Source organism: Sapajus apella, unplaced genomic scaffold (genome assembly GCF_009761245.1).
Source record: "Sapajus apella isolate SASKATOON/1434 unplaced genomic scaffold, GSC_monkey_1.0 scaffold111, whole genome shotgun sequence".
NCBI lineage: Eukaryota > Metazoa > Chordata > Mammalia > Primates > Cebidae > Sapajus > Sapajus apella.
Genome location: NW_022437051.1, coordinates 5,130,006 through 5,146,663, shown reverse-complemented (window position 1 = coordinate 5,146,663; position 16,658 = coordinate 5,130,006). Strand labels below are relative to the sequence as shown.

The 16,658-nt window shown below is 48.3% G+C and overlaps 1 long non-coding RNA gene across 1 annotated transcript; it reads right to left on the bottom strand.

Moving 5' to 3' along the window:
• Nucleotides 1-3,299: 3,299 nt before the first annotated feature.
• LOC116537492 lies at nucleotides 3,300-8,069 on the bottom strand. Its single transcript, XR_004263149.1, has 3 exons — nucleotides 7,945-8,069; nucleotides 4,211-4,295; nucleotides 3,300-3,559 (listed from the first exon to the last, which is right to left on the bottom strand). It is a non-coding gene; the product is annotated as an uncharacterized LOC116537492 (long non-coding RNA).
• Nucleotides 8,070-16,658: the final 8,589 nt, after the last annotated feature.

Genomic DNA, 16,658 nt, shown 5'->3' with positions numbered 1-16,658 from the left:
CAGGCATGACCCTTGCCTTTTTCGTGCCAAGAAAAGCTGAAGTATGTGGCCAGAAATTGCCTGTGGTTTCTGGGACTTCCTGCCCTGAGGCACCCTCGGTGTATCAGATGGCCTCAGGGAGCACAATTAGGGTATGGGCAGTATTTTCACGCCACTGCCATTCCGTTCTGCCTCAAGTGTATGTGGGCTCTTCCTGCAGTCAGCCGGCAGGCCAGGCCAGGGTAGCTTTGTTTCTGTCTCTGATCCTTTCTCTTTAGACTCCAAATCTGCCAGTGCTGGAGACTTTAAAGGAGTCTCTGTTTCCCTTGGTAGGAACAAGAGAAGAGAGTCTCCATTACCCTTGGTAGAAACAAGAGGTAGGAACAAGCAGGTGGAAAGCCAGGGTTGCTCCTTCCAACCAATGGGTCTGGGGCTGCAGCACACGAAGTTGACATCCCGAGAAGCCATTTTCCTCAGTCACTTCAGACCTGACATTGGGTGGACTGACCACATGATTCAGCATCCAAATGGGGGATCTCTCAATAACAGAAAGAGGTGCCATTGATAATTTCATGGAACTTTCCTGAGCACCCAGGGTGTGTTCATTCTGCCTGAGAGGTCATCTCCCTTGGGCATGGTAAGAGGCACCACTGAGACACAACGGTTTTTGTCACCATTTCCTGATTGCTTCCCAAGCTCTCTCTCCTCTTCCCTGTGCCAGTCATCTCACAGTCTCCTTGTGCAGGTAGATCCCCCCTTCAGCCCTTCCTCCCACAAGTTCCTTTGTCCCCACTGCCATGCCCAAAACACCTATATTTCCACTCTCCAACCTTGGATCAACCCAACTATGTTTTTACGCCACTATGTCCAGGATGCTGGGTGATACCAAAGATAGCCATCAATAACATTCCTTAAACGAATAAGTCTGGGTTGATCCTGCGACACACCTTCTACCCTCAGCTGCTTCTCAACATTGGTCAGTCCTTATGCTGGTGTTCTCATTTTACATGGTAGAGTTCCAAACAATGTATAGCCCAAATCGTCATCTATCCCCTAATTCATGGAAGACCCTAACTTCAATAGCAACAAGAACAAAAACCAACGAAACAAACAAAAAATACTTAAGTTATGAACCTCTCAGATTTTCTGAACTCTCCACCCCCAGACTGAATTTGTGGATAGATTCCTATCTGTTGACCAGACCCTCCCTCTTCAATGAAAACTGCTCCTCCTTCCACTCCATCTGTGAGGCACCTATGGGTTCTGACGTGTGCTTCCATAGGACCTCCTGTCCACAGCCAGAATTAGCCAGAATTCACTGACCCATAATTGAGTTCCTAAATACTCAAGGCAAGACATGTTGCTTTTCTTCACTATAGTAATGATTTTACTGTCAAATGAATCCCATAACCTCATGCTGTTAACATCAAATATGCACAATAAAATTTATTTGAAAAAATAAAGCTGGAAAATCGAAAGTAATGAGTTTTACTTAAACCTACAAACAAGCAAATAAATAAATACTCAAGATGGACCAGTGACAACCTTTCTTTAGAATTTTGGATTTGAGGCCAAGGAGGTTAGTGTAGCCTTTCTCCCATGGCTGCACCTGTGAAGATAAACATTTGGGAATTGATGGCAGCTGTGTTTCTCCACCAGGATGAAGAAGATAGGACCTGGGTGGGTGGGCGGCAGGTGGGGAGAGCTGAGATTGGAGTCAAACAGACGTAAAGAGAAGTCCTGGTTGCAGGTGGTCCTGGGGCCCAGCCACGCTCTTTTTTGTTTGTTTGTTTTAATAGATTTAAATTGGTTTCTGCCAGGTACAGTCAGAGGCCTCATTACCTGCTTCTCCGAGAATCTCCCCCCTCCCGCCTGTGGCTAATTCCTCCTCCCACACCCTTGGTTCAGTCCCACCTGGCGGCCCTTGTTCCATCACTTCCACCACTTCTCTAGAATCTTCAGTCATTTCAGAGACACGTATGCTCATTTTCCTGTGCAAAAACTAAATAAGCAAAGGCTTTCTTTGATCTCTGTCCCTCCTCAACTTCTGCCCCTTCCCTTCTAGTCACTCTCTCTTTTCTCTCCTCCTACTTAATGCCCAATTTGCTGCTGCTATTTTGCTCCATTTCTTTTTTCCATTTTCCTGATGCTGCTCTCTTGACAGGCAGTGCATTGCAGAATACATCCAATTTCTCGTGTTTAGGTTGCTTGCCTGCAGCATCCGGCATCAGTAACCACCACCTCTTTCTCAAAATTCCCACCACCCTTGATGGTTTTCCTGCTGGTTCTTCACCTGATGCAGAAAAGCTTGACCTGCAGAAGCTAATCAGGATCTAAAGCTCTAGATGTTTTCAACCTGCCTCGCATTGCCATAAAAATGCAACTGGCCTGTGTCTCCTCTCCTGGTGCACTGCTAGGGGAGGGCTGACTGATCTAATGAGATCACTGAAGCTAAGGCATTCACAGATGAGTTATTTTGATATTTTAATAATAGCTCTCAAGACTTACCTCGGTGTCTCTCAAACTTGGATTACAGTGGAAAGGAGTGGTAGGAAGCAGGTATAGGATGGAAGATGGAAGAGAGGGTTGAGAATATATTGTTGAGTCTAAGAGTTTTGAGATATTTAATTTTTGTATTTTCACTCTAATGTTAATCAGTGCTTGATCATGCATTTTAATTTACCATTCCATTAGCACCCAAGTAATTACCAACTTTTAGTGCAATATTTCTTTTCTTTTTATTTATTTATTTATTTTTGAGACGGAGTCCAACACTCGCCTGGACTGGAGTGCAGTGGTGCCATCTCGGCTCACTGCAACCTCTGCCTCCCAGGCTCAAGTGATTCTCCTTGCCTCAGCCTCCCAAGTAGCTGGAATTACAGGCACCTGGCACCATGCCTGGCTAATTTTTTTTTGTATTTTAGTAGAGACGGGGTTTCACTATGTTGGCCAGGCTGGTCTCAAGCTCCTGGCCTTGTGATCCACCTGCCTCAGCCTCCCAAAGTGCTGGGATTACAAGTGTGAGCCCCCTGTAATCCCCCTGTAATCCCCTGTGCCTGGTCTTAGTGCAATATTTCAAAAGTGGGTATAATCTCAAAGATTCAGAGAATTTTTTCTTCTAACGTGAATCTTTGTTCCTCGAATTGGGAAGTACTAACTTAAGGAATAGGCATTGTAGGAATGTGAGTGTTGTCTATGTATCTGGCAATACAGAGGAGAGACACAGAAATGTAAGACCTAAGTCCTGCCCTCAAAACCCATAGGCTCATTTTAAAAACGACACATATGAGAGGTTTTGGTGGTAGAAATTATGCCTCTTAGTTTCACTACTGTTGTTAATTGATATTAGTTGGAACAGATAATGTCCCCTTAGGTGCAAATCCTCCCTTGCAGAATAAACCCTAAAATAGCTGGTGATCTTTATTGCTTCTATTAGCGTGATAGTCTTAAGGCAATCTTGATGCTGTTTATACAACTTTTTTATTCCTCCATGTTACCGTAACACTACGTGGCCAATATGAGTTGTTACATTGTGCTTAGGATAGGAAACTGACAGCATGGTGTCCTGAGCCACACGTATCTGTGAAATGAGTGAATACAGGAATAATGAAGAAGGATTCATGATAGGTAGAAAGATCCCAAGATTGGCATTGAGAAGGAGGTTGAAATAGATGATTGCTCAGCTCTCTTCCCGTTCTAAGAATTTTCCTTGCATTGGGAAGGCGGGGAAGAGGCCATTCAATTCTCTAACGGCAGTCTCTCAAAAGAAACCCGCCTTTATCCCTTTTCCCTAGAGTTCTTTAAAAGCTCCCATCACCCTTCTTAGTAGCATATTTCAGTTTCCCCGAGCTTCAGAGAAAAAAAATTTTTAATGGCCAACTCGACTCCCTCAAACCACAGTTTAAGCCCATCTTATCTGCCTGGTTCTTCAATGTAACAGTTCATCACCGGGTCACAGTAAAACTACGATGCTTTTCCACTTACAGTGGGGTCACCTCATGATGAACTTATCACAAGTTGAAAATATTCTAAGTAGAAATGCATTTAGTACATCTAACCTACTGAATATCAGAGCTTAGCCTAGCCTACCTTAAACATACCCAGAACACTTCCATTAGCCCACAGTTGGGCAAAGTCATCTAACACAAAGCCTACTTTGTAAGAAAGTGTTGAATATCTCGTAGAATGTATTGAATACAACACATTGTAGAACACAGTATTGGTCATTTACCCTGATGATTGCATGGCTGACTGGGAGCTGTGCTTGCCACCACTGCCCAGCGTCAAGAGAGGGTACCGTGCCACATATCGCTAGCCTGGGAAAAGATCAAAAGTCAAACTTTAAAGTACAATTTCTACTGAATGCATATTGTTTTTGCAACATTGCAGAGGCAAAAAAAAAAAATGTAAGTCAGAACTGTCTATACTGCTAAAGCCAGCCTAGGATTAAAATCCACAGAAGGACTTGATGGGGAGGAAAGGGAGGCGTTTACAGAAAAGCCATTCAAGGTGATGTGGTTCTGCAGGGGACTGAGGAGCCCCAGGGATTCATTAAGAAAGAGTAATCACATTGAGCACTGCAGATCGCCAGGCTGGCGTCACTGCCCAGAGCAGGGCCCGAATGAAGGTGGATTGCTTCAATTATCTGGGCATCTTGATGAATGGGCACTGCACACACTCTGGGGGAGACAGGAGGAAACAAGCCAGAGATTAATCACTTATGACATCAATGAACGGAGAGTGTTTAGAGCCTGTAGTAGCCAGAGGGACAACAGGTTCACAAAAGCAGAGAGGAACCTGGAGTAATCAGGCCACCATTAGGAAAAAGAAGTGGGCAAATATACACCGAGACCCAGCTTCATTAGGCTGATTTGCATAAAGGTAGTGACAACTGGTAGCCAGGGAGGAATGAACCGTGGAGTTCAGTCCTGGGAAGTACCCAGGCTAGAGTATGGTCGAGGTCTGGGGGCCCTAAAGGTAACCCCAAACCAGAGAAAAAGGGTCCCAGAGGCAAAAAGAGGGAGATACCAAAGATGGGGTAAGAACAGGAAATGAGAATGAATACCAGCAACCTCCTGAGGGCTTCTAGAAGATAAAGCAGTGTGCGATCCCCAGCCTTTCCCAGAATTTCAACAACTACTCATTATTAGTGGGATCTCACTTCTTCTCTGCCCCAAAATTAGCAGGGGATGGAAGGAAGGAAAGGAAGGAGGGAAGGAAGGAAGGGAGTGGGGGAGAGAGGGAGGGAGGAAGGGAGGGCCTTAAGAAAGAGCTATGAGAAGACTCACAGAATTTCCTTTAAAAACCATTTGTCTTAACAGAAATGCACCTGGCTATTGAGTCCCATAAAGTGCTATGAAAACTAGCATAGCTTCACTTGGGACTGAAAGAAAATAAACCACAGGCAGGGTGTTAAATGAACATAGAAAACACAACACAAGCAATCCTAGCTGTTTGGGCTGCTGAATCCTACAAACTTCAGCTGCGATTTGGAGACAATGGGACAGAGGGATGCTCATTTCCCAGGTTGCTGATTGTCAAGAAATGATTCTGTGAACTTCACACAGCAGATTTTGTTCAGAATAACAACAATAAAAACGATTGAGAAACGGAAGGGGAACGTGATTCACAAAATAATGGTTAGATGACCTCACAGGAATGCATACCAAATGGTCTGGCTCACGTGCAGAGAGGTGGCACTCAGTTTTGACTCTAAGTTACCTAGTATAAGCAATGAGGAAAATAGTTGCTAGAGCCTTCCTGTCCACAGGACTGAAACAAACCCCGTGTTCGGAGGAAGCACAGCGTTTTCAGATGCTGAAAGCTTGGATATTTTTTTCTGGGCCAGTCTCCTCAAGAGTCAGGAAATTTCATGTTTATGTCTTGGACTCCATGCTGGTGATATCAGACCCATGGCAGCAGCAATGGCAGCATTCCCAGAGGGAAAGGAAGCCAAAGGCATTGCCGATACACCGCTGGACAGAAAGGGCTTTTATGGCTGCTACAGTTACTGCCACTTCCTCAGAACCAAACGCCAGAATCAGAGGAGTAGCAATGGGTTTCAAAATGCCACCTAGGTGGTACCACTGTGGGAGATCTTATTCCCGACACATAGCTTCAGCCACCCCATGGCCCAAGTCAACCCAACACACCCCAGGACAGGAAGGATCTGGTCACCTGGGAGAAAGCCCTGAACGAAGCAAAGAACAACCCAGGGAAGAAACAGGTAGAAAAGAACAAAACACCCCTGAGATATTAGAGATGTCAGTGTGAGGAAAGCAGCCACTAAGGGTTGTAGCAAAACAAAGCAATAAGAGGAAAGGACCTGGAGGCTCCTTTCTGGAAGGATGCCAGATGGATTTGCCTCCTTTGCTTCTGCCTTTGGGTGGAGAAATGCAATCCCTCAGTGGCTGATTAGCCCGTGAGGTGATGACCCATTTTTCAGGGCTGCTGGACAGGGTTCTACAAATGTTAGAGTTCAGATTTTGACTCTGACTCAGTTAAAGTAGGCTGAATGTTTTACACACCCAGGACCGTCCTGGGTGGGCCACGTGCACCAGGTTAATAACACAAAAACGGGCATTTGTATTATTCTCATTTTAAAGTTAGGAAACAGGCTGAAAGAGAGAGGGGCCTGGGAAAACCACTGTCGTTAACTGTTACGTTGCCATGGCTCCTGTCCTGCTGCTGCTGTTCTAAGTACAGAATCATCGACTCTCTCCATTTCCCTGGTTGGTGGAGACAAGTTTGGCTGTGGCTGCCTTTGATAGCCTCCTTGTAATGCAAAGGAAAAAAGACTCAACCAGGCGTAAACACACCTTTCAAAACAAATATATAAAACTGGATCACTAGATCATGAAAGTGGCCTTCAATTACTGTACCACATTAAGTAACTGTCTCTCCGTCTCTCTTTCCTTTCCACCTTCCTTCCAGCCGAAGTGTCTGGAGTGTGTCCAGTGTGTCCAGACACGAAGTGTCTACAGTGTCCTGTGACCAGGCCATGAGGGGTTCGAAGCTGAGAATTACACAGTCCTTGCACTCAAGAGCTCAGACTCTGTTGAGGAGACAGAGAAGATGCTGGGTGATTTCCACACACCTACGTGAAGTGTCGGCCCAGGAAGCTGTAGGGTCAAAGAGAAATCTAGCCGACGGATGTGAGACACGGCCTGGGGAGGGAAATGCTGTGGAATTAACCAGGGGCCAGGCTGGAAGACCCAAGAGTTTTAGCGGGTTCCCAACAAGGGGAGATTTTGTCTAGAGGCATTTTTGGTTGATGCAATTGGGTGTGTAGGTGAGGACCAAGGCAGTACTACCGTCATTTAGTGGAAAGAGGCCGGAGATATTGCTAAACATCTTACAATGCACAGGACTGCCCCCCACATCAAAGGATTATCCAGTTTGTGATGTCCAAGCTGGATAATTAAGAACCCCTGCGCTGGACTCAGGAGGAGCCCATGAAGGTTCTAGGCAGAGCAGTCAAACAGTCAGATGTGTTTTCAGATGTCTTGTCAATATTGGAGAAACTAGGCAAGTGCTGTTAATTTCAAGTGGAATTTGTCTAAGGGATAGCTTTTGGAGCCAGTGAGCCGCGAGGGTCTGGAGGGTGAGAATTCCACCCGAAGGAGCATGGTGCCATGGCAAGTCCCGAACCAGGCATCAGGAGCCCTGGCTTGACTTCTGCTCCTCCAGCCACAGGCTGGGTAACCATGGCAAGCACGACAAGCCTCCCTTTGCTCATCTACAAAATAAAGCACAAAGAACACACACCGTTCTGGCCTTATTCCTCTGTTGCTGTGCTATCAAATACGATCATATTTACGAAAGAGCTTTGCAGAGTGAAAACATGTAGATGAAGGATATCACTGTATTATAAAGAGCATCTTTCTAACAATTATACAAGGAATATAGGCTAATTATAGTAAAGTAGAAAATACAGTTAAGCAAAAAGAAGACAATAAAACTCACCCATCAGCCCACGCTTCACCATCCAGCAGTAACACTGTTAACATTTAATTGTATATTTTTAGCTTCCCAGGCTTGTGTGTGTGTGTGTGTAATTTTTCATTTAAAAATGAGATTATGCTTTCCCCACAAATAGGCATTACAAATAGCATATGTCACATCAGTAAAATGTTTCTACACTATTATTTTGACAAAGAATGTCCTCTGTTGTTAAGTTGTTGCGTCATTTTCAAATGCTCCACATTGACAAACATTGCTGGGAGTTATATCCCCTACGGGCTTTAATTCAATTAAAGTGAAAGATGTGGAGCTGAGAAATGCCTTACGGTGGGGCACACAGCACCAGCCAGCACCCAGACCTGGCCCTGTGCCCTCACTGTTGCTGGTGGGAACTGCAGGAGTAAAGAGAATTTTTCCTCCCCTCTGAAGCTTTAATCTACTGAAATGAACAGACAATAGACAGATTAACAGGGAAAGAAAAGCATACAAATTTACCAATGTGCAGAAGCACAGAAGCTGTACAAAATATGAGTCTCAAGGAAGGGCCCGATGGTTGAGGCTTAACTACCCTCTTCACAGGGACGAAGGAAGAAAGGGGATATAGGGAATTTTGAGAAATAGTAAATGATTTGCAAGGGAATTGAATGAGCCCAAAGAACAGACAATGAGCAGGGACAGTGCTCCCCTGAGCTCCGAGGTGGTGGGAAGGTAAGGGGCAGAACAGCACGGTGAACAGAGGTTGTCTTACTATGCAGATAAAGTCTTCCAGGAGCTTCCCCCAGAAGAACAGATGAAAAGTCTGGGTGTGATGACTTTAGGTCTTTTCTCGTTTGGTCACTCTTTCCTGATTATTTGATGAGATTTCTAGGGAGGGGATCTTAAGACAATTGCATTTCTTTTGGAAGAAGATTTTCTTAGTCAGATAAGGGAATCTTCAGAGACAGTCCCTCACTATGCCTGGGGAAAGAAGGTTAGAAAATCCTCTGTTCTGAGGCTTGAGTCTAAGGCCTTTGGATTTCCTTCTGTTGAAAGCACTCAGTAGGCCAAAGCACCACAGTTTGGGGTATTGTTTTCTGAGCCCCACCAGAATATTTTTCTGCGATCCTAGAGCATTAGGCAGACAAGGAGTAATAAATTCTTGTGACTTCCCCCTCTGAAGATTCAAGTCGACTGAAATTGACAATAGGCAGATTAACAGGAATAAAAAAAGGCATACAAATTTATCAACTTATGGAAGCACAGGAGCCATACAAAATATGAGACTCAAGAAAGGGTTAGATGTTGTGCTTGTACCTTCATCGTGGTAATTTTGCTTCCTGCTTAAGAACTGGGGGAAAGGTGGGCAGGTGGCTCACCTGGAGGGGCGCCTGATGCATTTCAGAAGCCCTGGATGGAGGGACAGGGACAAGGGTTGAAAATATACTTGTCAAGTACTGTGTTCACTTCTTGGGCAATGAGATCATTAAAAGCCTAAACCTCAGCATTGCACAGTATACCCATGTAACATGTACCCTGGAATCTAAAATAAAACATAAATAAATAATGGAAAAAGCCCCACAAATGTCCCCTAAAAACCATCTCAGTGGCCCCAGCTGAGGCCATTTCACCAAAGCTCAGCCAGCTGAGAATGGTGTGCCTACTACTCGCTTTACTTCAGTTAACCCAATGACTTAGAAGCTCCAACGACATAGTGACGTGGCATCCTTTGTCAAGGAAGGGGCTGAGCTGACCCCGCAACGGGGTGGGTCGACACTGCTTCACTCACCCTCTCTGGCCCACTTTCCCTTGTGACTGATGGCAGAGGGCTGGAAGATGGAGGCCCCCACTGGTGGCCGTGGCCTTATGTTAGGACTCAAGAAACTTGTAGTTCACCTGTCCCAGAGACAAATTCGAAATGTGATAGAAGCTCCATTGCAGTACTATGGAGCCAGCAAAACAAAACAACAAAACCAAACCAAACCAGAAAACAGCAACCACCTAAATGTCCAAAACAAAGTGGGGGCCTGTTATCAGGGGCACATCGATCTCCTGTTACTTTAGTCTCTCATTTTAAATGATAACTGTTAAGACTACGCAGCCACATCTAAAATTCTTATGAATTCTTATTTTAGTACTAAGAGAGGCAAGCAAGGCACACAATTCTACAGAGTAAAACTATCACTGTGTTTAAAATTAGCGTTCGCATATGAAAAAGGAAATAGTTGCAGCAGCTCTGTGAGGTGAGATCTTGGGGAGATTTTTTTCCTCTTTTTTTCTAAATGTTCTGTAATGTGGTTATGATTGTTTGCACAGTGACTGTGTGTGTGTGTGTTTGTGTGAATGTGTAAGGAGGTAACTTCTGGGTCGTCTCTTTGCACATCCACACCCTGTGGTCTCTGTACTTATCTTCTTCAGGCTGGGCACCTACCCCGGATCCGAATCCTGCCCTCCCACAAGCAAGGCATCCCAGGGAAGAAAAGCAGAAAACCAGGCAGGGAGGAAGAGGGAGGGGACATAGGGATACGGTACAAGGTGGAGCCCAGAGGAGGGGAGCAGCTGGGCCTCGCCAGGGTCGCCACTCAGTTGAGGAGGTGATGGGGAAGTCCCAGCAAGGGGCGCTGTGTCCCCAAGAAGCCTGCTTATGCCATCCTCAGAGATCATACCTGGGCTGACAGCCCCAAGATGGAAATTTTTCTCCCTGTAGAGACAGCTCGGAGGCCAATGCAGAAGTGAATCCCAGCTGGGTTCCATAATTCCTATTGGGTAAACCACTCCAGTTTCAGACACAGCTGGGACCACCCCAGGCTCCTCCTGATTTCCTGAGGTCTCTGTCCACCAGAGGCTCCTGTGCCCCCACCTGGATCCAGACCAGGCAGGAAGAGCAGGGAATCTTCTGAAGGCCAAGGTCTGCATGGTGGGAGCTCATGGCTGAATCTAGAATCTTCCTGTTCATGTGAACACAACTGCTTGGCAGGCCCAGGTGGCCACACCAGCTCTGAGAGACCCCTCTCTGCAGACGGTCCCTGAGGTGGGCAAGGTGGATAGGGAAGGCATTTTCCCCTTGGCTCCAACTTGGGTTGGCATTTCTGGAAGGGGTGTGTGTGTGTGTGTGTGTGCGTGCGCATGTGCGTGTGTGTGTGTTCTGGGGGTCCAGCCTCCAGGTCCCTCCCCAGAGTCCAGCCCCATCAGGCAGTGGTGAGAGTGGCTCTGGGGTGCTGGGTGGATGTGGGGCCCCTCCACCCTCTCCCTCCCTCCCTCCCACTCAGCCTCCCTGCGGCTCCCACACCTATCCTCCTGCCTCGGCTCCCCTCCGGCCGTGGTAGCTCACTGATGATCAGCTTCTGATGCACTGATGTTCACATACTTGAATTCTCCTCCTCTGAGTGTGTCTGTCTCCTCCTCACTGTGAGCTTTGTCCCACTCTGGCCCCACTCAGGTTCCTCTGGAAACCCAGGGGCGCCCAGCCAGAGTGAGCAAGGCCCACCTCCCACCCCCTCCTCAGGACCAAGCCCTGTCCCTGCTCCCACTCAGCCTCTCCTCCCCATGACTGTCTTCATGAGGTACCCAAAGGTCATGCTGGGCTTCCAGCAGGTCACAGAAGGACACCAAAGAGGAGGCCGCCACGTGCCATACTCGCTGCAGAGGGACAGGAGAGGGCTGCTCTCACAGCCGCTGCACTCTGCCCTTGTCTTCAGGCCAGCACCAGGGCTGGGCACCTACCCCAGATCGAATCCTGCCTTCCCTGGAACAAGTCCTCCCAGGGCTTCCGGAAAGCAGAAAATCAGGCAGGGAAAGAAGCAGGAGGAGAGGTAGGGAAATAACAGAAAATGATTTTGCATCTGTGGAAAGAAAGATGCTGCCTGGCCAGTGGCATGATGCCGACTGGCACAGGTGTGGCTGCCAAGCCCTGCTCCCCCAGGGGTTTAGCAGAAAAGAGGCAGTGCCAGCCGGGAGAGAGAAAAACGCCCTCCACCTCCACGTGTCCCGAGTTTGAGCCCCAGGCCGGCTTGAATGGCACAGCCACTGGGGAGGAGGTTCAGAATGGGAGCATCCCGGGGTGCACAGCGGGCCTGATGCTCCAGGAATCCAGGCCTGGGTTTTGGGGTGCAGGCGGTATGTGTTTTTCTTACCACAAACCAGAACCACGTTCCCTCTGGAAAAGGTCTGCTCCACAGCTGTTTAAAAATCCCCTGGGACTTGGAGATAAACGATCCGAGTCAGGCTGTGCTAACAGCCCTGTTTTGGAGCCCAGCAGGAGGTTCGACCACGTGGGCCACCGCTCCGTCCTCAGGCCCATCCATCACTGCTCGGCCACAATGCCAGGGGCCACCAGCCTCTCTGACCATGCTGTTTCCATTATAGCATGATGGTGAAACTTCCAGAAGAGAGAGGGTGGCAAAGAACACGCATGCAGGCCAGGAGAGCCCCCCAGCCCGCACCAGGGCAGAAGGCCTTCAAGGGCTCCCGTTGCCCCTCATGGGTGGGGCGGGGCTGGTTTTCCTCCAGATGGTCCCTGCGGAGATGCGGGAACATTCCCTAACCCTGGAGGGGGAGGAGGGAGAGCTCACCTAGATGGCTCCACGCACCTGTCCCGGCCTGACTCCCACTGGGCTTAACACATTTCCCGCTGAAGTCACGTGCATGCAGCCAAAGCACTGCCAACAGGGAAACGTTTTTTATGTTAATCTCTCACAGCCAAAGTGGGTTTGCTCAGCATCGTGAGGGAGTGCAGTGTTTGCAGTGGCCCAGGACGGCTGGGGGTGCGGGCGGGTGGCGGAGGGGGGCTTGAACAGAGGAACGTTTGGGGAGACCCAGAGACAGGAGGAAAGTGTCTGTGCAGGGGCCCACAGAGACGGGGAGCCCCCAGCTGCTGCGGCCTCTTCAGCTTGGCTAAAGAGGGATTATGCACCTGTTTAATCTGGAGAGAAAAGCTGCCTGCAAGTTATGGCTGTTTTGCTCTAACGCACCCCATTAAATATTCCTGGAATCCAAATGCAGAAGGAACAAAATAAACCACTTTGAAGTTCCAGGCTAGGGCTGATCTGGTGGGGGTGGGGTTCGGCTCCAGTTGGACGATCTGGGCAATGAGGTCTCTGGGCGGGGCCGGCCCCTGCTCTCTAATTGGGTGTGTCTGGGCACTGGTTTGTCCTGGCATCTTCAGGAAGTGGGGGGAGAGAAGGATGGCCTCTTGGGTACAGCTGCCGCCTACCTTGGAGGAGGGAAGGAAGAGCCTCTGGCCAGGGCGTGCCTGGGTGGGTTGACTTCCTGAGAGCTCAGGCCACCTCCGTCTGCAGTGAGGCAGGTGCTGTCATGGTGCTGAATGCTGCAGATGCATGAACTCATTTAATCCTCGCAGCAAACCCACAAAGTGGGCATCCTCATGTTACAGATGAGAAGACCAAGGCACAGACAAATAAAGTGGCTTCCCCAAGGCACACAGCAAGCAAGCAGCAGGGCCAGGATTCAAACCACAGACCTGGCTGCAAAGTCCCTGCCCCTAACCAGGACGCCCGTCTCTTTAACTGCATTTTCAAACTTTATTTGGTCCAAGAAATGCTAAGCAGTCACGCCCCACCCCAGCTGGCTCTCACCCCCTGGAAGCTTCCCCAAAGCCTGTGACCAGCTTTCTCTCCAGGTCAAACAACCCTTCCTGACCGCACATCACCCCAGGGCCTGTTTCCTGTGGCATTCCCCACCTTGGGAAGTGGAAGAGTCATGCAAAGCTTGATGGCCCCTATGAAGCGAACACAGGAAAGGCCAGCGTCGCCCACTGGCCAGTCCCAGGATTTACTGAGATCATGAATAACAGGTTTCTTTAAGGGACCTGTGAAGGCGGTACGTCCCCACCACCCGTCACCCGCAGCATTGGGTGCCAGTGGCTGACTTGAGGATGAGGGCTGGGGCGGTGGAGTGAAACTGACCCCTCTCACCTCCCCAAGGATCAGACACCACTTCCTGCATTTCCTTACGGCTGTCTTCCTTTCCCCAAGTCCAGAGCTAGTCTTTCTTGGAATCCTGGGAAGAGGCCTCTTTCACCCTCACCACCTGCTGAAAGTGTCCACATCACGGAACCCTCTGGAATATGGTCTCTTTTTCTCCAAGTGACTCATCCAGCCTCCGCACTGTTACCAGAAATATCTTTCCAACACACAAATCCGATTAGGTCTCTCCCCTGCTTCAAACAATTTCAAATCTGATGGCGCCAGCTTTCCACAGGAAACAGCCCTAATAGCTTACAATGTCCTACGAGGCCCTTCACAGTCCAGCCCATTCTCCCGGCCTCTGCCTACTTTAGCCAGAGCAAAATGACCATCATTGTTTCCAGGCATCGGTTACCCTGCTTTCCTGCCCAGTGACCCCTCAGCCTGCCATACATCTACTCATCCCTCAAAGACTCACTCAAACATCTCCTTCAGGGGCTATACACATCTACCTCTCTCTGTTGAAAAAAAAAAAAAAACTAGTAGAACCCTTTGCACATACATCTTATCATAACCCCTTGGGTCTCACTCGTTCATTGAAATCTTTGTTTTTTCACTCTAACGCGCTTAAGAGAAGGAGGCTTAAACCTTACATTTTCAGCACCCAGTATCAACAAGGCTGTCGAAATGCAAATATCTGGGAGAAACGCATTGAACCAATAATCTCCATAACCAACATAGGAATGCATTTATTTATGAGCTAACTAAATAAATGTGTTCTTAGCTCTAGCAGAGAACACACTTGGAGACATCCAACTCTGGGCTGTGGGAGTTGTGAAGTGACAGGAAGGAAACCTGTGCTCTAAGACAGAGTCTTGCCATAGGACTCCTCAGGCGGCTGCAGGGACTGGGCAAGCTGCAGGGCAAAAAACCACCCCTTTATTAGGCTTTCCGCAGCCCAGTCCTGCCCAAGGGAACTCGTTTTGCCTCCTGACTCATCTGCTGAAGGCCCTTCCTCTCCCCCCGAAGGCTTAAACCTGGCCATTGACCTCTGCCTGCTGACATTACAGAAAGCAGCCCTGGGCACCTCTTCCAGGTCCATTGCCGGTAAGTACAGGCCACGCCCATCTCCATCTCCTCTTTATAGACGCTGGAGGCAGACAAAGGCCAAGGCAGACAGAGAAGGGTCCCCAGAGAATCTCCAACCTGCCCTAAAAGTGTTTATACCAGATGTTTTGTGCAGGTAAGGGAACCTGCACAGGGGGCCTGCCTGGGCATGGCTACAGCAGACTGGAGGCCCACATGTGTGGGGGGGCATGGGGTGGGGCAGAGGAGTCCCTAGGAATTCTCACCTTATGCAGGGGGAGGAGCCTGGCCTCTTCAGCTAATGTGGGAGGGGCCCTGGTCTTCAATTTGGGAGCTGGAAACCTGCTTGCAGGACACCCTCTCTGCTGAGAGCTTTTCTTTTGCTCTATAAATTCTGCCCTCCTCACCCTTCAATGTGTCCACATGTTTAATTTTTTCCTGATCATGAGACAAGAACCCAGATTTAGCTGAACTAAGGAGCAAAACTCCTGCATCCCTCTGTCCTGTGAGCAGCATGTTCCCTTCCCTGATGTCTCCACCTCAGATGCCTCTGGTGTAGAGGTCATTTCAGCTGTCTAGCTAGAGGTACTGTGGCGCCATAAAAAACACTGTCTTTGGAGCCAAATCAATGCGAGTTTAAATTCTGTCTCAACCTAAGTCTCAGTTTCCTCATTTGCAAAGTGAGAGTAAAGAATCAATCCTCTTTGGGAGGCCGAGGCTAGCAGATCACTTGAGGTCAGGAGTTTGAGACCAGTCTGGCCAACATGGTGAAACCCCATCTCTACTAAATATACAAAAATTAGCCAAGCATAGTGGTGCATGCCTGTAATCCCAGCTACCTGGGAGGCTGAGACAGGAGAATCATTGGAACCCTGGAGGCAGAGGCTGCAGTGAGCTGAGACTGCACTGCTGCACTCCAGTGTGGGTAACAGAGTGAGACTCCATCTCAAAAAAAAAAAAAAAAAAAAGAGAATCACTCATGAGAGTTGGTGTGGAAAGCAGAGATGATGTGCACAGAACCTCGGTGAGCCGTAACTGCTTGCTCTGGGGTCCAGTGGCCTCCTTGCCCTTCCCTTCACCGTTGTGAATGGCAGCTAACTATGGCATTAGAATCATGAGCCTGGTCAGAGAGATACGTCCAGATCACCTGCGAGCCATGCCATGCACAACAGAGACACAAAGGATCGTGTACAATCCCATTTTTGCAAGAAAAAGTGAGCATCTACATTTAAATGAGTATGCCTACAAAACATCCTGAGGGGCCGGGCACGGTGGCTCACACCTATAATCCCAGCACTTTGGGAGGCCGAGGCGGGTGGATCATGAGGTCAAGAGATCGAGACCATCCTGGTCAACATGGTGAAACCCCATCTCTACTAAAACTACAAAGGATTAGCTGGGCATGGTGGCGCGTGCCTGTAATCCCAGCTACTCAGGAGGCTGAGGCAGAAGAATTGCCTGAACCCAGGAGGCGGAGGTTGCAGTGAGCCGAGATCACACCATTGCACTCCAGCCTGGGTAACAAGAGCGAAACTCTGTCTCAAAAAAAACATCCCGAGGGATAAACACCAAAATATTAACAATCTTGGGGTTCTGAGTGATTTTTTTTCTTTTAGTTATGTATTTATCTACTTGTTTCTCCATGTGTTGAGTAACAGTAAGAACAAAAATTAAACCACATGTGATAGAAATCTGGATGCAATATGGTCCTTAAATTCAAAGCACCATCTG